Source organism: Prionailurus viverrinus, chromosome F1 (genome assembly GCF_022837055.1).
Source record: "Prionailurus viverrinus isolate Anna chromosome F1, UM_Priviv_1.0, whole genome shotgun sequence".
Taxonomy (NCBI): domain Eukaryota; kingdom Metazoa; phylum Chordata; class Mammalia; order Carnivora; family Felidae; genus Prionailurus; species Prionailurus viverrinus.
This window is the reverse complement of record NC_062577.1, coordinates 5,046,708-5,064,886: the sequence shown is the minus strand read 5'-3', so window position 1 is coordinate 5,064,886 and position 18,179 is coordinate 5,046,708. Positions and strand designations below refer to the sequence as shown.

Genomic DNA, 18,179 nt, shown 5'->3' with positions numbered 1-18,179 from the left:
GGGAGACACAGAATCAGAAGCAGGCTCCAGGCTCTGAGCCATCAGCCCAGAGCCCGATGCGGGGCTCGAACTCACGGACCGTGAGATCGTGACCTGAGCCAAAGTCGGACGCTTAACCAACTGAGCCACCCAGGCGCCCCATCATAATTTCGACGCTACAGGGCAAATCTAGCCTTCTTTTATTTTTTCATGAATTCTGCGTTACCTACGCATGAAGGGGCAGCAGAAAATATTAGACAGTTGTGTTTGGGCTGAGACAGACCTGGATGCAAGTTGGTTTTCCAGTTTATAAATTGTGTTTCTGAATCTCACTAACCTCCAGCTTCTTCCTCAGTAAAATGCACATAATATTAATATTTACCATAGAAGGTTTTTGTGAGAATTAACGGCATTAGTCATAGGTAACTACCCTTCCAGTGGGAGCTCTTATGGGGAAAGTCAGGGTGATTTCTCCGTGATTTGCCTGAATTCCTCTTCTGGTTTAAAACCTGTCTGACTGGGGGCGCCTGGGTGGCTCGGTCGGTTAAGCATCCGACTTCGGCTCAGGTCATGATCTCACGGTCCGTGAGTTCGAGCCCCGCGTCGGGCTCTGGGCTGACAGCTCAGAGCCTGGAGCCTGTTTCAGATTCTGTGTCTCCCTCTCTCTCTGCCCCTCCCCCGTTCATGCTCTGTCTCTCTTTGTCTCAAAAATGAATAAACGTTTAAAAAAAAAAAATTAAAAAAAAAACACCTGTCTGACCGAATCCAACTAATGTTCTTCCTAGCACTCTGTAATTACTAGCACAATCTAAAACTGATGAAACAAAAATACAAAATAAAAAGTAAAGGTTTTGCTTCTGTAAGATTTTCACAAGCATTAAATTTTTATTGTAAGTTTTACTCTCCAGGAGCCTCTGAGTAGAGGTTGGTCTATAGCCATCAGATCATCTCAGGGAGTGGACTGCAAGCCTGTCCTATTTTTTTTTTTTTTAAATTTTTTTTTTCAACATTTATTTATTTTTTGGGACAGAGAGAGACAGAGCATGAATGGGGGAGGGGCAGAGAGAGAGGGAGACACAGAATCGGAAACAGGCTCCAGGCTCTGAGCCATCAGCCCAGAGCCCGACGCGGGGCTCGAACTCACGGACCGCGAGATCGTGACCTGGCTGAAGTCGGACGCCCAACCGACTGCGCCACCCAGGCGCCCCAAGCCTGTCCTATGTATTTCCCCTTGGGTGTGTTCATAGATTCCCTCTCCTTATCATAAAAGGAAACGGTCTTCTTTTATTGACTTTTCAGACCTTTGTTATTCAGCCACAAACTCAAATGCCTTCCGGGGTCAGCCAGGCAATAAGGCTTTGCTTTTAATGGCCCCCAAGTGGCAAAGTCTTATCCCGCTTTGATAAGAATGGGCCCTTAATGGGGCGTCTGGGTGGCTCAGTCACCCCATCCAGCTCAGGTCACGATCTTCAGGTTCTTGAGTTTGAGCATTGGGCTCTGTGCTGACAGCTTGGAGCCTGGAGCCTGCTTCAGATTCTGTGTCTCCCTTGCTCTCTGCCCCTCCCCTGCTCATCCTCTCTCTCTCAAAAATAAATAAACATTAAAGAAAAAAAAGAATGGACCGTTACTAATGATTACGTACAGAGGATGGAGACTGAGAACGCAGAACGGAGGAAATGTGGATGTCGTGTGGGATTCCTGCAGTTCAGCCTCAGAAAACAGAGAAGCCAAAGATCAAAGCTTAAAGCTTTGGAGGGTAAGGAGGAGGGAGCTAGGGCCACCTGGCAGGCAGGAGTGTCTGGCATAAATGGGAGTTGTACCCCACGGCAGGCACAGAGGTTTCGGTTTCCTTTAACTAAGTGTGCTGACCGAGGTTGCCAAAGGTGGAGCTCATGGAATTACTCTGCACCCAGAGCCTGGAGGCAGGCTCACAGCAGACCAGGTTTCCTAGGAGGCACTGAATGAGGGCAGCGGACTGTTGTCAACTGCTAATTTAAAAGAGGTGGAGTGGGGAGTGAGAGAGAGAAACATATGGAGAGACAGAGGACAGAAGAAAGAAAACAGGCTGACTTGCAGATTGCAGGGTCCATGTAGATTTCAGGTTTATTACACAGAGATAAGGGGCTGGGCAGTGAGAGGCTCAGATACAGGCGAGAGGGACATCCAGGTGGGGGGGCTCTGTGGTTCTCCTGCAGGGTTATCAACAAGATGACCTTCCTCATCAGCTCTGGCTCTCCACTGACGTGCACTACAATCTTGTCACACACCCTGGGATGCTTGGTGATGTCTGCATGGTCCAGATTTCTGGAGCCCAGATTCATGGTCATCATATAGTCATACAGATTATTCGTACTTTTCCCCTTCACACAGAGAAAAGGCTTATATGCTTTGTGTTTGATGAGACTCACCAGTAACGAGCTGGTATTTTTACACAAATGCTTTTTTTTTTTTTTTTTTTGGTTCTTAGTTCACAATGTATTTAGTACAAATGAAACATAGGAGATCTTCTAACCTATCTGTATTTCTGGCTCTGTGCCTTAAACTGATTCCCACCGTGTTATTTTTGTCAACACCAGAAATCTCAAACATGGATGAAAATAGAAACTCCCAAATCTACAGATACTGGCAGACTGTCATTAAATAAAGCTTATTTTTACTGTTAGTATGTGCTGATTACTTACACCAAGGATTCTTAAAATTGTTAATTATAGTGCTTATTGTAATGAACTTGGGCCTGGGGGGAACTTCTCTGTTTTCAGTGTCTTACCTTCCTATCCACACATTCTGGCTAAGACATCAGAATGTAGTAACAAAGGTGTGAAACACCCTCTCCATGCCGAGATCTGTAGTAAGGGCTACTGTTTTCTGAGTTAAATCTACTCACTGTATTGTTATAAAGGAATACAAAAGCTCCTTGGTTTTTAAACATCAGTATGGTTAACTCTTAACACAGGTTTGAGCTGCACAAGTCCACTTGTACTCGGATTTTTTTTGACAAATATTGCACAGTCCTGTATATGTGTTTTCTCATCCTTATGATTTTCTTAATAATATTTTCCTAGTTTACTTTATTATTCACATAACATACAAAATATGTGCTAATTGGCTATTTATGCTATCAGTCAGATCTCTGATCGACAGGAGGCTATTAGTACAAAGTTTTGGGGAGTCAAAAGTTTATGTGGATTTTCAACTATGCAGGGGGTTGGTACCCTATTAACCCCTGTTGTTCAAGGGTCAACTAGTTTAAAAACTTGCCCTTCCTGGTGAGAAACAGTAGGCCACATTTCAAAATTAAATGAATCCTCTTGAAGATGTCAGTGGCTCAGGCATGTTGAGCAGTTTAAGCCAATTAAGCCCAGGTAGCCTGCCTAGAGATTGGAGTATGAAGTATTGAGGGGGATTAGTTAACCACCCAATACTGTCCCTCCTTTACCTAAAAGGAAGAAGCCACTAATAATCTGATAAAGTCAAATATCACTGCATTTAAGGGGCCCAACAAGAGAAAACATGCTTGAACACAGCGGGCATTTGATGATACCAACAACTCAAGAAGACAGAACTAGTGCTAAAACACAATGTAAGTATTCAAGGACAGGTAAGCATGGCTGGGACTAACACTCTGTGATTTTAGAAGTAAATTAGAATAATAATTAAAGAACAGCATAGCCACTGTTGTGACCCAAATCATTGGTCTGAAGACCTCAAGGAAGAAATACCTCAAAGTGCACACACATACGCATGCACACACACGAAAACATAAGGGTGACAAGGGAAGAAAAGGGTGATAGATAAATTGAGGATATATAACATGTGGCTAGTAGGTGTATTGGAAGACAAAAAGAGGTAAAAAGAATAAGCTTTCAAGTAACAGAAGAAAAATTGTCCTACCTGGGGCAAGAGCTAAGCCTACATGTTTTTTTTTTTTTAAATATGAAATTTATTGTCAAATTGGTTTCCATACAATACACAGTGCTCATTCCAACAGGTACCTTCCTCAATACCCATCACCCACTCTTCCCTCCCTCCCACCCCCCATCAATGCTCAGTTTGTTCTCAGTTGTTTTTTTTTTAATTTTTTTTTTCAACCTTTATTTATTTTTGGGACAGAGAGAGACAGAGCATGAACGGGGGAGGGGCAGAGAGAGAGGGAGACACAGAATCGGAAACAGGCTCCAGGCTCCGAGCCATCAGCCCAGAGCCCGAAGCGGGGCTCGAACTCACGGACCGCGAGATCATGACCTGGCTGAAGTCGGACGCTTAACCGACTGCGCCACCCAGGCGCCCCTGTTCTCAGTTTTTAAGATAAACCTACATGTTGAAAAGATAATTGAAGATGAAGGTAAATGCAGTGCGGAAAGACACATTTAGGTACATTCCATGACACTGATCAATAGCAAAGAGAAAGAGAAATTCTTAAAAACCGGCCAAAAACAAAACAAAAACAAAAGCTACCTATCAAGCAAAATGGATCAGACTGGCATGGAGCCAACCATTTGCAACACTAAGTTGGTACATGGTGGCTACAGACTATAAAAGAAAAAATAACTAAAGCAAAGGAATGCTTTACTCAAAGATTTTACCTACCAGGGTGAAAAAAAGAGAAATATTTGCAGATATATACAGACTTAGAAACTATATTACCTACATAACCCATATGAAGGACATATTCAAGGAAAGAATCTAATTAAACAGTAAAGGACACTAATCACCATCAAGGAGGATGAAAAGGATAAGAGACAAGTGATGAGCAAGATGATATGGATTATGTGTTTGATGTACCTGGTAAATAAAGATTCTTGACACAGAAGACACACATTACAGGGGAAGGTCTACTGTTCTACTGAGAATCTATTATGTGATTCTCACTGGGAGGCACTATTAACCCTAAAGGGGATGAGTTTGTTCACTGTGTGCATGTGTGTGTAAGTTATTCTTTTTATAAATAAAACACAGATATATATACAATAAATATGCAACATATCTGTGGTATTAAAATCTCATGGTTGGGAGGGGGGTTCAGGTTTAGGGAAAAAAACGTCTAAAAAGTCTCCTTAGTAAGGTGATAGAAAAAAGAAGGTTGAGAAACACTGGTCTACAACAAACAGGATAAAGAATCTCAGTAAAAATTAGAATGAGAGTTGGGAGGGCTTAAAAGAGCTAGATGAGAAAGAGTAGGCAATTATTCTGTGATGGCACAATTTATGGAGCAGTGACAGTTATAAATTGGTATGTACCAAACAACATGGCATCTAAATATATAAAGCAAAGGCTAACAGTAATGCAATTAAAACACTACAACAATATAATACTTCAAAATATGTCTTTCACAAGTGGGTGACCTAAAAAGGAATAAATGAGAATATATGAAAATTAAATAATATTATCAATAAACTTGATTAGGTATATACATTTATACATATTTCTCATTTTATATATGAAACCCCTCAAAATAATCGTTTGCCTGTCTGTAGAACATCATGAAAATCTGTTCTGTAACTGCCATTAAGAAAATTTGAACAAGGGGTGCCTGGGTGGCTCAGTCAGTTAAGTGTTTGACTCTTGATTTTGGCTCAGGTCATGATCTCACAGTTCGGTTTGTGGGTTTGAGCCCCATGTTGGGCTCTGTGGTGATAGTGTGGAGCCCGCTTGGGATTCGCTCTCTGCCCCTCCCTGCTTGCACACTTACTGTTTCTTGCTCTCTCTCAAAATAAATAAGCTTACCTTTATATATATTTACATAGATTTTTTTTTGAAAAAGAAAGAAAACCTGAACAAAGTGTAAGGAAGATATTCTACCAGCTTCATTCTTTGATCATAATCCAAGAAAATGAGAAACAGACAATTAACAAGCAACACATAAAACAAATCATATCTACTTGAAAATTTAACTTGCTCAGATTATCTGTACATCATAGGAGAAAAGAAAAGTGAATTTCTGTATTCTCTGGAAAGCTATAAATAGGTGGGTACTTCAGAGCAAAACCATGAAATGAGGCAATATCTGGTGTCAGGGAAATTTATAACCGTAAATGTCTACAGCTTTATAAAAAATATAAAGTCATGCATAGGAATGGATAAACACAGAAGGGAACTTAAGAGAGAATCCAGAAATGGTGCACACAGGATTATATCAATAACAAAGGCACTGTTTTAATTCAGTCTGAAAAAGATAAAGTGGTTAAATCCGGCACAATTGGAAAGACCCCTATATTACACCACTTAGAAAAATATGTTTTCAGGAAAAATAAAAACATATCAATACTTTCAAGAAAATCTATGCAAGCATGGACAGGTATGTTCCATCTTCAAGTAGAGCAAACCTTAACCAAGCTATAGGAGGCTAAATAATGGTCCCCAAAATGTCAGGTCCTAATCTGGAGTCTGCAAATTTTACCTTATTTGGAAATAGAATCTTCGCAGATACGATTAAAGATTTCAAGATGAGGTTATCCTGGATTATTATCTGAGAAGGTCTTAAATGTAATCAGTGTACTTGCAGGAGAAAGGCAGAGAGGCAGAAGGGATTGGACACACCCAGGGGAGGCTGCCACCTGGAGACAGGGCAGAGGTGTTTGGAGATGCCAGCCTTGGAGACTGGAGGGATAGAGCCACCAGCTAAGGGGCGCTGGCAGCTGCCAGAAACTGGAAGGGGTGAGAAGGGTTCTCTCCCAGTAGTGGGGGCTGCTGGAGCCTCAGGACAGAGCACTGCTCTGCTCTGACACCTAGGTTTCAGCCCAGGGAAACTGATTTCAGACTTCTGCCCTCTGGAACCAGGAGAAAATAAATTTCTGTTGTTTTAAGCCATCTGTCTGTGGTGCTTTGTTGCTCTGGCCACAGGAAGCTAATACACAAGCTAGCTACATAGAAGCAATAAAAGATATACAGAATTACCAAAGTTAAAAAATTATACAGAAAAAGATATCACAAAGTTAAGTGCAGAAACAGAAAAAATTTGGAATAGTTGCTATGTAGATGAGAAGAAGGGAGGGCCTGATGGCTGTACTCTACAAAAATGTATACAAATTAATAAGAAAAGACCAAAAGCCCAATCAAAGTTGGGCAAAGTGTGGCTATTGAACACGAAGGATGCTTCATGTAGCCAAAGAAATCACAATGCAAAGCAATATGGACATCTCTCTTTGTAAGCAGGAGACTGGAAAATATTTATGAGTGGCAACCTTTACTCCCATCGATGATTTCAGGACAGGACATTCTAACATTGCTGCCTTCCACTCAGTAACCCCACAACTAGAATGCATCCCAAAGACACATAAGCACCAAAATCTGTGTGTGTGTGTGATTATATATCTTAGGTATGCTGTTACCCACTGATGCACACATATATACACACATACATGTACACATGTGTCTATATGTGCACATAAAGTTTCAATCAAAGTATAAAAGGGTGGATGACTGATATTAAACGATTGATGACACAGTTACTAGAAAACAAGACTAGGATTTATCTTAAGCCATGATGTCCTTTTAAAGCAATACACTTGCCTTGATTTTTTTCTTTCTTTTTTTATATGAAATTTATTGTCAAATTGGTTTCCATACAACACCCAGTGCTCATCCCAACAGGTGCCCTCCTCAATACCCATCACCCACCCTCCCCTCCTTCCCACCCCCCATCAACCCTCAGTTTGTTCTCAGTTTTTAATAGTCTCTTATGGTTTGGCTCCCTCCCTCTCTTTTTTCTTTTTTGATTTTTTTCTTTAATTTATGATTTAAGAGACAAAACCATATATGCATGGATCCTGTCTTGACTCAATTTCCTATTTATTTAGCCAATTAATTAAATTATCTTCAAGATTGATCACTTATTTACTTACTATCTTTGTTGAAATTTTCAGCACTAAATAGCTAAAAATTTTTTTCATTTATTTTTAAGTTTATTTATTTTTGAGACAAAGACGGCATGCATGGGGGAGGGGCAGACAGAGAGGGAGAGAGAGAATCCCAAGCAGGCTGCACATTGTCAACACAGAGCTTGACTCAGGGCTCGAACTCACAAAACTGTGACTCATGACCTAAGTCAAAACCAACTGAGTTCTAACCAACTTAGCCACCCAGGTGCCCTTCTTTTTTTCACTGAGAAAAATTACCGAAATTTTATTTACTTACTATACTTACTGAAATATCTAAAGATTTCCAGGGATATAAATATATTATTTGTACATTTGTCATCATCAGCTTTTATTCTCAAATAAAAGGACCCCCCGAACAGAGAGAAGTGTCTTTTAAGCAATTTCATTCAACACATTTACTGGATGCTTGCTAAGTGCCAGGACCTTCATTAAGTGCTGGAGATAAATGATAAGTAGGTAAATACAGCCCAGTGTGTCAGATGTCAGGGTCGAGACCTAGAGACAATGCAGCAGGGGCACTAATAACCCTAAGGCACAGCCTAAGGCACAACAGGAAAAGTTCCCCAAAGGAGGGGAGGAAAGAAAAGAATGTTCCAGATGGAGACCTGAGGCCTGAGAACTAAGTAGGAGGGTCTCGTAAGCCTGGGCGGAATTTGGTCCATGTCTGGAAAGCTCCGTGGATCTCCAAAGGATTTTACATACGGAAGCACATCATTGAATTTCTGTTCTAAAAGAAAATTTTGACTGCAAATCGGAGAAGGACAGGTACAGGGCAGGGCTGGAGGCCGAACACAGCAATCAAGTCAGTATGTGGTCCGGTGAGAGACACGGAGTTGTGTCAGTGGCAGCCAGAACGACGGAAAGATCTCATGTGTCGCCAAGGTGGCACAGTGACAGACTCCATGGCGAGGTGTGGGCTTGCGGGAGACAGCACAGCCAGGAAAGGTGGCCAGAGGCCCCAGCAGCTCTCTGGACGTGTCTGTGGGACATGGAACTCCTCATCTGAAGGGAGAAGATGCTGGCCTAGGAATCAGCTCACCAATGTCCTGAGGTCATGGATCAGTCACAGCTTTGGGAAGTCAGTGCCATCGGCCCCCCAGCTGAGTGGAGAACAGTCGTTTTGTGGGCCAGGAGCAGCAAGCATCACCCGCCTGATGCCAGGGGTGAGGATCTGCTATGCAGGCATGCAGCCTGCCGGTCCATTCATTAACCCAGGTTCCATCCCACTAAGGGGCTTAATTATTCTGAACAGTTCCTCATCGAGGCCTTGCCTAACGATGGTAAGATATGCAGACAGTGGGTAGCAGCACAGCCACCCTTCCTCAGGGGCAGATAGATGAAGAGACACGAATGAGCTCATCCTACCAATCATGGGCCACGAAACAGCAAGGGATTAATACCAGCAGTGGCATGTTTGAAACAGGGACCTAGGCTCTGAATTCCTACAGTAGCTGGAAAGTAGCTTTGGGGTTCTCCAGCCTTCACCCCGGCTGCAAAGGGCAGGTGGACAAGGTCATCTTGGCAGTGTGATCGGTTGTGTCCAGAAAAGTGTGGACAGCACAGCTTGTCAGCACCGCTGTGCAGAAAAGGCAGGTGTGATGGGCAAGGGAGGGAGGCACAGCATACGCCAGATACTCCAGCTCTCGAACAGTCACTTGTTCTGAGGGGACAGTGGGCCCCACATTGAAAGGAGACAGGATTCCTTCAGATCCTTACTCGTGACAACCCAGCTCCCCCTGTAACATAACCATGAGGGTGTCCTACACGTTCCCTGAAAATCCCTCCATCTAAAGAAAGAAGTCCAGCCTCCTTAGCCCTCTGACCCTACCTTTTCTATTTTTTTTAAAGATATTTATTTATTTTGGGGGACAGCGCAAGCAGGGTAGGGGTAGAGAGAGGTGGATAGAGGATCTGAATCAGGCCCTACACTGACAGGCTGACAGCAGTGAACCCGATGTGGGGCTCGAACTCATGAACCGTGAGATCATGATGAGGTCGGATGCTCAACTGACGAAGTCACCTGGGTGCCCCATGACCCCACTTCTAAGAACTGACCCCAGGTGAATGAGCAAAAAGAAAATGTTTTGCACAGAGATATTTATAGTAGCAGAATTTATTCAGAAAGAGGAAAATTAAAAAAAATAGATTAAATGTCCAATAATAAGGAGTTCTATAAATTTAATCTGGTCCATCTACAACATTGGATATTATACAGCCAATTTAAAATAACGTTTACCAATAACATGAGAAAGCGCTTCCAATGTAATGTTAAGATCAAAATTAAGATATAAACTTTACATAATATGAGCATATGTATGTACTTATGCATAAAATACCAAACTTAAAAAAAGTTTTATTGATGGTCACATGGATGATTTTGTCTTTCTAGAAGCTATTTCTATTATAATGAGAAAAAAAAATCCAACTGATTCTTTCTAAAACGAAGTTGCAAAAACATAAATTGGCCATACACAGGAAATGCAGCAAGGAGGTCTAGACACAAAACAATCAAGCCTTTTAGGTAAACAAAACTAAGATAAGACAATTTTAAGAAAAAAAACATTATTTAATCCAAATAACTGGAAAGAGTATCTTTGGGTTCATGATTTATTCATGGCTATATGATTGGATTTTAAAAGAATCACAGAGGTTAAACTCTCGCTAATCATAGTGCTTATGAGTTTATATCAGAATGATGATTTCCCTTGGAAATATATTGGAAAGCAAGCAAGAGCATAATTAGGATTGCTCAACAGATGGGGAGACAGAAGCACAGTGAAGCAGCAGGAAGTTACCAAGAAAGAACAGCACCAAGGGAGAACCAGAAGCCATAGGAGCCAGAGAGCTCGCTGGGCCACCAAGAGCCAAGGACAGCCTTCCCGACCTGCTTGGTGCTGCTTTAGCATTCCGCATTGCCAACGGTGGTTTCTCCAGCAACTCCACTATACTTTGAGTTCCACAAGGGGTGGGGACCACTGCTTATTTGGTTTCACATCTCCAGCAAACAGCGCGGTACCTTACTAATTATCTGTGCAATAAAGGCACACACAAAATCGCTTTGTGGCCACATTTCAAATGCAAGAATGCTCATTTATAAGCATCTGCTGAGTGTTGACTTTGTGGAAGAGGGAAAAAGATGCTACTTTGCAAGAAGGAGACATCCTTTCCATCAGGTGATGCTATTTTCATGCCGACACTGAACACCGGGAGCTTGACTGAAATAATATTTAGCCTAGAGATGAGAGGGCTGAAGAGGGATCTACTGTTTCCAATCCCAAGGCAACTACTGGGCTCCCTTCTCTTCCTGACCACATGCTAGACAATAAAGCTACAGGAATAAACATGGCACATGGCCTGGAGTCCAGAACGGTGTGGAATATTCCAGTAGAAGTTGCCACCATTTTATATCATCACTGAGAGAACAACTGGAATTAACAGGGTTTGTTCATCATGTTACTGAAACACAGAACATTGGATGACAATCCTGGTAGGAAGGCACCAATGTGGCCCAGCCGTCAAATCTAGAAGCATCAAATCACTGTTTATTAGACTGGGGTTCTTTTAGGCAGTGATACTCAATTCTGGCTGCCTAACAGAACCACCATTATAACAGTATCAAAGCCTGGCCCCCTCCCAGACACTCTAATTTTAGTGTTTTAGGGTGGCCTGGGCATCTATATGTTCCAGAGCTTTCCTAGTGATTCTGACAGGTAGTCATGGTTGAACACTGCCCTACTGGGGGAGGAGGGGGAGAATCTACCTGAAAACATATACACATTTCGCTTTCTTCTTTCTTCACCGAAACCCCGAAGAACTTGAATTAGTATCCTGAGTAGAATTATCTCAACCCCCTTGAATAGAAGTTGAGAATGTGACAGACATCTTAAAGTTATTCCCGCTCTCAGGTTACATAGAAAGCAGGCATCCACTAAGTAAATGTACAACTAAATGTCCTGCATCAGGAAAACAAAAATGAAAGTGAAAACAGAAACTCTCTTTTATGAGTTCCATTATTTGTTGTCTGACAAACATTATCTAAATCAGATTTACAAACCCATCCAAAGAGACTGGCATTATTATACCCGTTTTAGAGATGAGTTAATTGAGGATCAGATGGGTCATGACATTTACCTAACGTGGCCACAGCTACTAAACTACTGGTCACGTCACACAGATTTGCCACCAAACCCTGTGATCTTTCCAGTAGATTATGTGCCTCCTGAAGAATGCTGCTGATTTGTCTTTTCTACAAAACCAAACTCTGAGAACTGAAAATAAACAAAATAATGAATTCTGAACTGAGCCAAAAAACAGAGCATTAGTATGCATCCTAATCTTGTTTCCATTCATTTATACATATTGTATTTTTCTCTCTAGCCCTGTAAAAACATACAAAACAGACAAGAGTTGGCCATGATATAGTAGAAATGCATGCAAGCCCTCAGATCCGCATCAAAACAAGGGATAAAATGTGTGTTCTTCATGTTGAAAAGGAATATGCTACCTTCTCTGGCTGTCTCACACCAAGTTACTAGTTACAAGGCACCAACCTCTTAATTGCAACAGGCTCAAAGAGTTTCAGTTACTTAAAGAATCCAGTCTCCACCAACCACACGCCTCTCCTTTCAGACATAGTAAAAAGCAGGAACTGTTGTAATTCTATTTTTCCTAGATAACAAAAAAAAACCAGTAAAAAAAGAAATTCTTATTAAATATTATGATGAGGCTGCGAGATTTTTGGGTACCTTTCTCAGACTTTCACACTGGCAAAAACAGGATTCTCTTGGTTCCAGAAATACCCCTGTGTTGCAAAGTGGACACTGTTTGTCTACACGATCAATGAATGAACAGCGTCCTTCACCAGACTTGGGGGAGGGAGTGGACATGCCTTGGGACAGGAGGGGTGGAACGAAAGGAAGAATGGAAAGATGGTGGAGACTGGAGAACACAGAGCCATAGCTGACCCCTCCAACTGCAGGCTTCCTAGGAGGCCTCGAAACACAGTGATTCTAACAGAAAATGTTAATAATGCTATTTACGAAAAAGTCGCGAACATAGCTATAAAAAACATGCAACAAGGAAGAGGTTTCCAAGTGAGGTAAAGCGAAAGCCTTTGTCTGTTGGTTAACCTACATCTATAGAGTCAGTTAGGAAGAATACTGCTAGCAAGGAATGAGTGGTCTAGAAGATGTGACCCATGCGAGTCACACTCATATGCAGCTGCCTTGCCCATGACAGCAAGGTGTGGCCCACCAGCATCAAGGGGAGATCTCTCAATGTTGCCTGGGTATAGGAGTCTTCAACTTAAAACAAAAACAAGGAGAGGGGCACCTGGGTGGCTCAGTTGGTTAAGTATCCGACTTCAGTTCAGGTCACGATCTCATGGTTCGTGGTTCGAGGACGTTTGGCTCTGAGCTGATGGTGTGGAGCCTGCTTGGAGCCTTCTCTCTCTCTCCTTCTCTCTCTGCCCCTTCCCCACTTGCTCTCTCTTTCTCTCTCAAAATAAATAAACTTTAAAAACTAAACAAAATAAATAAAACCAAACAAGGAGCAGAAAACTAGCCAATTGACCAACCAACAAAAATCAGAAATGGCTATAGGTTTGAGAAGACCACATTACTTCCATGGATTCAAGATTTAAGATGTCAGGGTCCAGAGATACATGTGTATATGTGTGCACATGCGCATGGATGAGTGCAGACAAGCAGATGGGTGATAGCAAGACTTTGCGTAGCTGTGTGTTTGTGTAAAGACTTGTGCTTAAAAAATGGAAGTTAAAATAATTTGCATAATCCTTATCTACCCAGAGCTTTACATTTAAAAAAAATTTTTAATGTTTATTTATTTTTGAGAGAGAGAGAGAGAGAGAGCGCGCGCAAGTTGGGGCAGAAGAGAGAGGGAGACACAGATTCCGAAGCAGGCTCCAGGCTCTGAGCTATCAGCACAGAGCCCGATGCGGGGCTCAAACTCATGAACTGTGAGATCATGACCTGAGCCGAAATCAGACGCTCAACCAACTGAGCCACCCAGGCATCCCAAGCTTTACGTTTTTAGAAACGATATATTTCTTTCTTAATTTTACTTGGTAACCACCCCAGTTTCCAGCACAGCAAAAAGCACATAATAAGAACTCATTATTTGTTAGTAAAATTAAACTGATTGGAATGAGAGTTGCAGTGTGTATACAAATAACATTCGTGAGAATAAACACATAATAAGATGGCCAAAGACTGTTCCGTACCCTTCACAGATCTTAACTAGTGTGATCGGCACAACTTACGAGATATGTATGCTCTATGACCCTGATGTTGCTGCTGAGGAAATCGAGGCCTACAGAGTTCAGCATCTCACTCAAAGTCACAAGGCTGATAAAAGTAGATAAAGAATTAAGTAGATAAAAAGGAACCTGAGCTACCCCTTCCTCACTCACCTCTAGAGTCTGCCTACCAACCACAGTGTAGAGACAGGATCCTGGCTTGTGTTCCCCCAAACCACCTGTGGATCACTGAACTTTCATTCATGTTACTCATGAAATTGAGCGAATACCATTACATTTTCTAAATCATAATTTTTCAAAATTGTGATGTCTCATCAATTGGCAATCATGACTCACTGCCGATGAATAACTAATTGATTTCACATAAATGCATCTCTTATAGATTCAGTTGTGGGAGCTCATTAATTATTTTATTTGGTTTCTCACACTGAACTCACAGAGAACAGGTTTGTTTGTCCCCCCACCCCTCCCCCAGTGAATTAGGTAGCTCTGAAATCATCAAGTCACATTTCCTGTCTTTTCCTGAATAGTCTTGATTTCATAAATCCCCATCATTTTATCCTATAAATTAGGAATCCCATTGTCCTAAAAATTTCAGTATTTCAGGGTCTAAACTCACCATCTGGACAGAAAGAAACAAAATCCTTTGCCCAATTTAAAATTTTCATTAAATTTTAAAATATGGTAACCATGGAACTATAGACCTCGCTAGCCCTTGCCATCCATGGTTTCATACAGAGAAAAGTTACCCACCAATTTCTTTCCACACATAAAGAAGCAAATAAACACAACACCCAAGTGCGAGATGGAAAAGACAAGATGAATTTTTCAGGGTCGGAATTAAAACAGCAACCTCTTGGGACTACAGATTGAAAATGCATTTTTAATGAATGTGTCTGTTTCCACACACACACACGGCTGGCATTTATCATCCTGGTGATAACGACCATCACTCACTCTTACAAAATTGCTTCTCATCCAGAAAAGACACAGAGGTCATGTGCCACGTTTATCTGTGTCTCTTTTCTGCCGAGCTGGGGCCTGCCTGACACCAGCTGACCATTCCTCAGGGCATTCCTCATTCCTTACATTTGTATTATAATAAGTAGATGGGCAGACTCTCAGTTGTCCTGTTTATCTATGGGTCATTTGTGGTTTCCACATTGGACTTTTCAGACTCTGTTTGTCTGACTATTTTACTCCTCTTAAAACTATTTTCTTTTAAAAAATATATTAGTGGAAGATAAGCTGTGAACTGGGCCAATTTTCATTATACTAGAACATCTTAAAAAATTTTTTTTAGGGACCCCTAGGTGGCTCAGTCAGTTAAATGGCCGACTTTGGCTCAGGTCACGATCTCACGGTTTGTGAGTTCAAGTCCTGCAACGGGCTCTGTGCTGACAGATCAGGGCCTGGCGCCTGCTTCAGATTCTGTGTCTCCCTCTCTCTCTGCCCCTGCTCCGCTCATGCTCTGTCTCTCAGAAATAAATAAATGTTTAAAAATATTTAAATGTGTTCACTTGGGTAATTAGGGTGTGCTTGTGTGTGTGTGTGTGTGTGTGTGTGTGTGTGTAATAAGCCAAGCAATGACTACATTCCAATATTTATAAGGTCTTGGTAAAAATAAAAGCATGCTCACAGGTCCAAAGATTGGTCACACAAACTCTGAAATAATTTTTTTTTTGCCAATTTTAAATAGTTGTACTTAGAACATTGCATTTCCTACTTACAATACTGAGCTTATAAAGTACAATGAGATTTCTTTTCCCTGTGCACATATTACAGATTCACATATCAAGAATGCTCTGCTATTTACTACAGCAGCTCAACTTGAAAGCTGCCATGAATTTGCTACAAATTTGCGTCCTTCAGTGTTTTGTGTGGAACAATGCTAAATGTCAAATCCAGAGTCTGGAAACTCCTATTGTATTTGAAAGATGAGATTGGGTAAAATTTCATTCAAAATAGGTTTTCAGCCAGTACCTTTGTTTTTCGGGAGCGGTAACACTTAATGGCCTGAAGAGAACAGAATCTGGGTCCTTAAAGTGTACCTAAAGAGAAACAGTTGGTAGTAAAGACCAGGTTTCCAGGACCTGGTTCCCTTGCCCCGCTCCCGACCTCTGCACAATTACCCTCTGTTGTCAGGATGGGAGGGGAGGACAGAAGGAAACCAGCTTCTTGCAAAATAATCTTTAAGCCCAAGGGGTACTTGGGTGGCTCAGTCAGTGTAAGCATCTGACTTTGGCTCAGGCCATTATCTTGCAGTTTGTGAGTTCAATCCCTGAATTAGGCTGTCTGCTTGAGCATAGAGTCTGCTTTGGATCCTCTCCCTCCCTCTCTCTCTCTCTGCCCCTCCCCTACTCTCTCTCTCTTTTCCAAATATAAATAAAAATTTAAAAAAAAAGCCCAAGACATATGGTATTTAGACAAGTTCTTCTGGGTCCCTTTACAAACCGCTCTAGTGGTCGAGGATTGCATGAGGCAAGGTGAGAAATGGAGCCAGTCAGGCACCAAGCATCATTTCTATGCCATAGGCTCGCTCTCTCTTTTTTATGGATTTTTTTCTTTTATGATTTCCCTATTCATCTTAGTGCAATAGATTCAACTCTGCTAGCATGTCAGCTCCAAGGAAGGGATCTTGAGTTTGTTTGCTGGTGTATCCCATAAGCCCTCAACAGGGCCTGCACACGGGAGACCTCAGTCATATTTGACTGCTTGTTTTCCTCCTTTGTCTCCCAACGGGGTCAAATGCGATCACTTTGAAGACACAAATACCTTGAAAATACGTTATAAATCTAGGAACTTCCCTTTCATTTATACTTTTTGTCTCCAGGCTGATGCCTGGGTTGAGTTGCCAGCATGCAAACCTGTTTGTAGACTCATGTTTCCTGGTGTGGCTTGTAGGTTCTAGGGAAGTGTGGTGCCCACATAAAATGCTAGCACTTCTGTTGGCCAGAGGTAGGCAAGGTGGACTTTCTAGTTTGTATCACCTATTTTTGTGGTGGTGGTGGTTCGTCCACTTGTTTTTTTTTTTTTTTTAAATTGAAGTATAGTTGACATGTAATATTCTAGGGCAACTATAATATTCTAGTAGTTTCAGGTGCACAACATGGTGATTCAACACTTCTCTCCATTATGAAATGCTCCCCATGACAAAAATAGTAGCATCTGTCACTATACACCATTATTATAATATTATTGACTACATTTCCTATGCTATACTTTGTATCTTCATGACTTACTTATTTTCTACCTGCAAGTCTGTGGGAGCTTGATGGCTTAGTGGGTTCAGCATCCAACTCTGGTTCCAGCTTGATCTCATGGCTTCGTGGGTTCAAGCCTCACATGAGGCTCTGTACTGGCATCATGGAGCCTGCTTGGGATTCTCTCCCTGTCCTCCCCCTACTTGCATGGTCTCTCTCAAAATAAATAAATTATATATATACACATATAATATATAATATTATATACACATATATATACACATATAATAATATAACTGCAAGTCTGTACCTCTTATTCCCCTTCACCTATTTTGCCCATCTCCCCACCTTAAAGACCACAGTCCACACCTGGTGTTCAACCAATGGGGAATGAATGCATGGTATTTCTCAGCATCATCACTTGGCCACTTGGTCCAGTGCCCCGGACCAGCGGAAGAGGACATTCACTGCCTTGCTGAGGAAGGAGCCCTCCAGATGGTGCTGTGAACCTCATTCTTTCCTACGGATCCCCACTCCCCACAGGGCATGTCTCCCGGCCAAGAACAGGCAGGGGTGGGACAGCCGTTCACTAGATCGCTCTCACAGCCTGCTTGCACCCATTTAATCTGCACAGCAAGCAAAGCCCCTCTATCCTTCATGTCTGCACGTGTAGAGCTTTCCCGGTGAAGATGCAAGGAAATGACACTCAACATTGCAGAAAACTGAATGGTTTTAATCTGCAGGGTGCCTGGTGTTGTTGGTGTTCCAAGAGGCACAAAGAGGCATCTCTTTGGCAGGAGCTCTATGCCTCTACCCGAAGATATTGGTTCTAACTGGATATCA

General features: G+C 41.9%; 1 protein-coding gene across 4 annotated transcripts in view; it reads right to left on the bottom strand.

Moving 5' to 3' along the window:
- The window catches only part of PLD5 (phospholipase D family member 5), a 411,506-nt gene that overhangs the window by 156,364 nt on the left and 236,963 nt on the right, over positions 1 to 18,179 (bottom strand). The window lies entirely within an intron of this gene.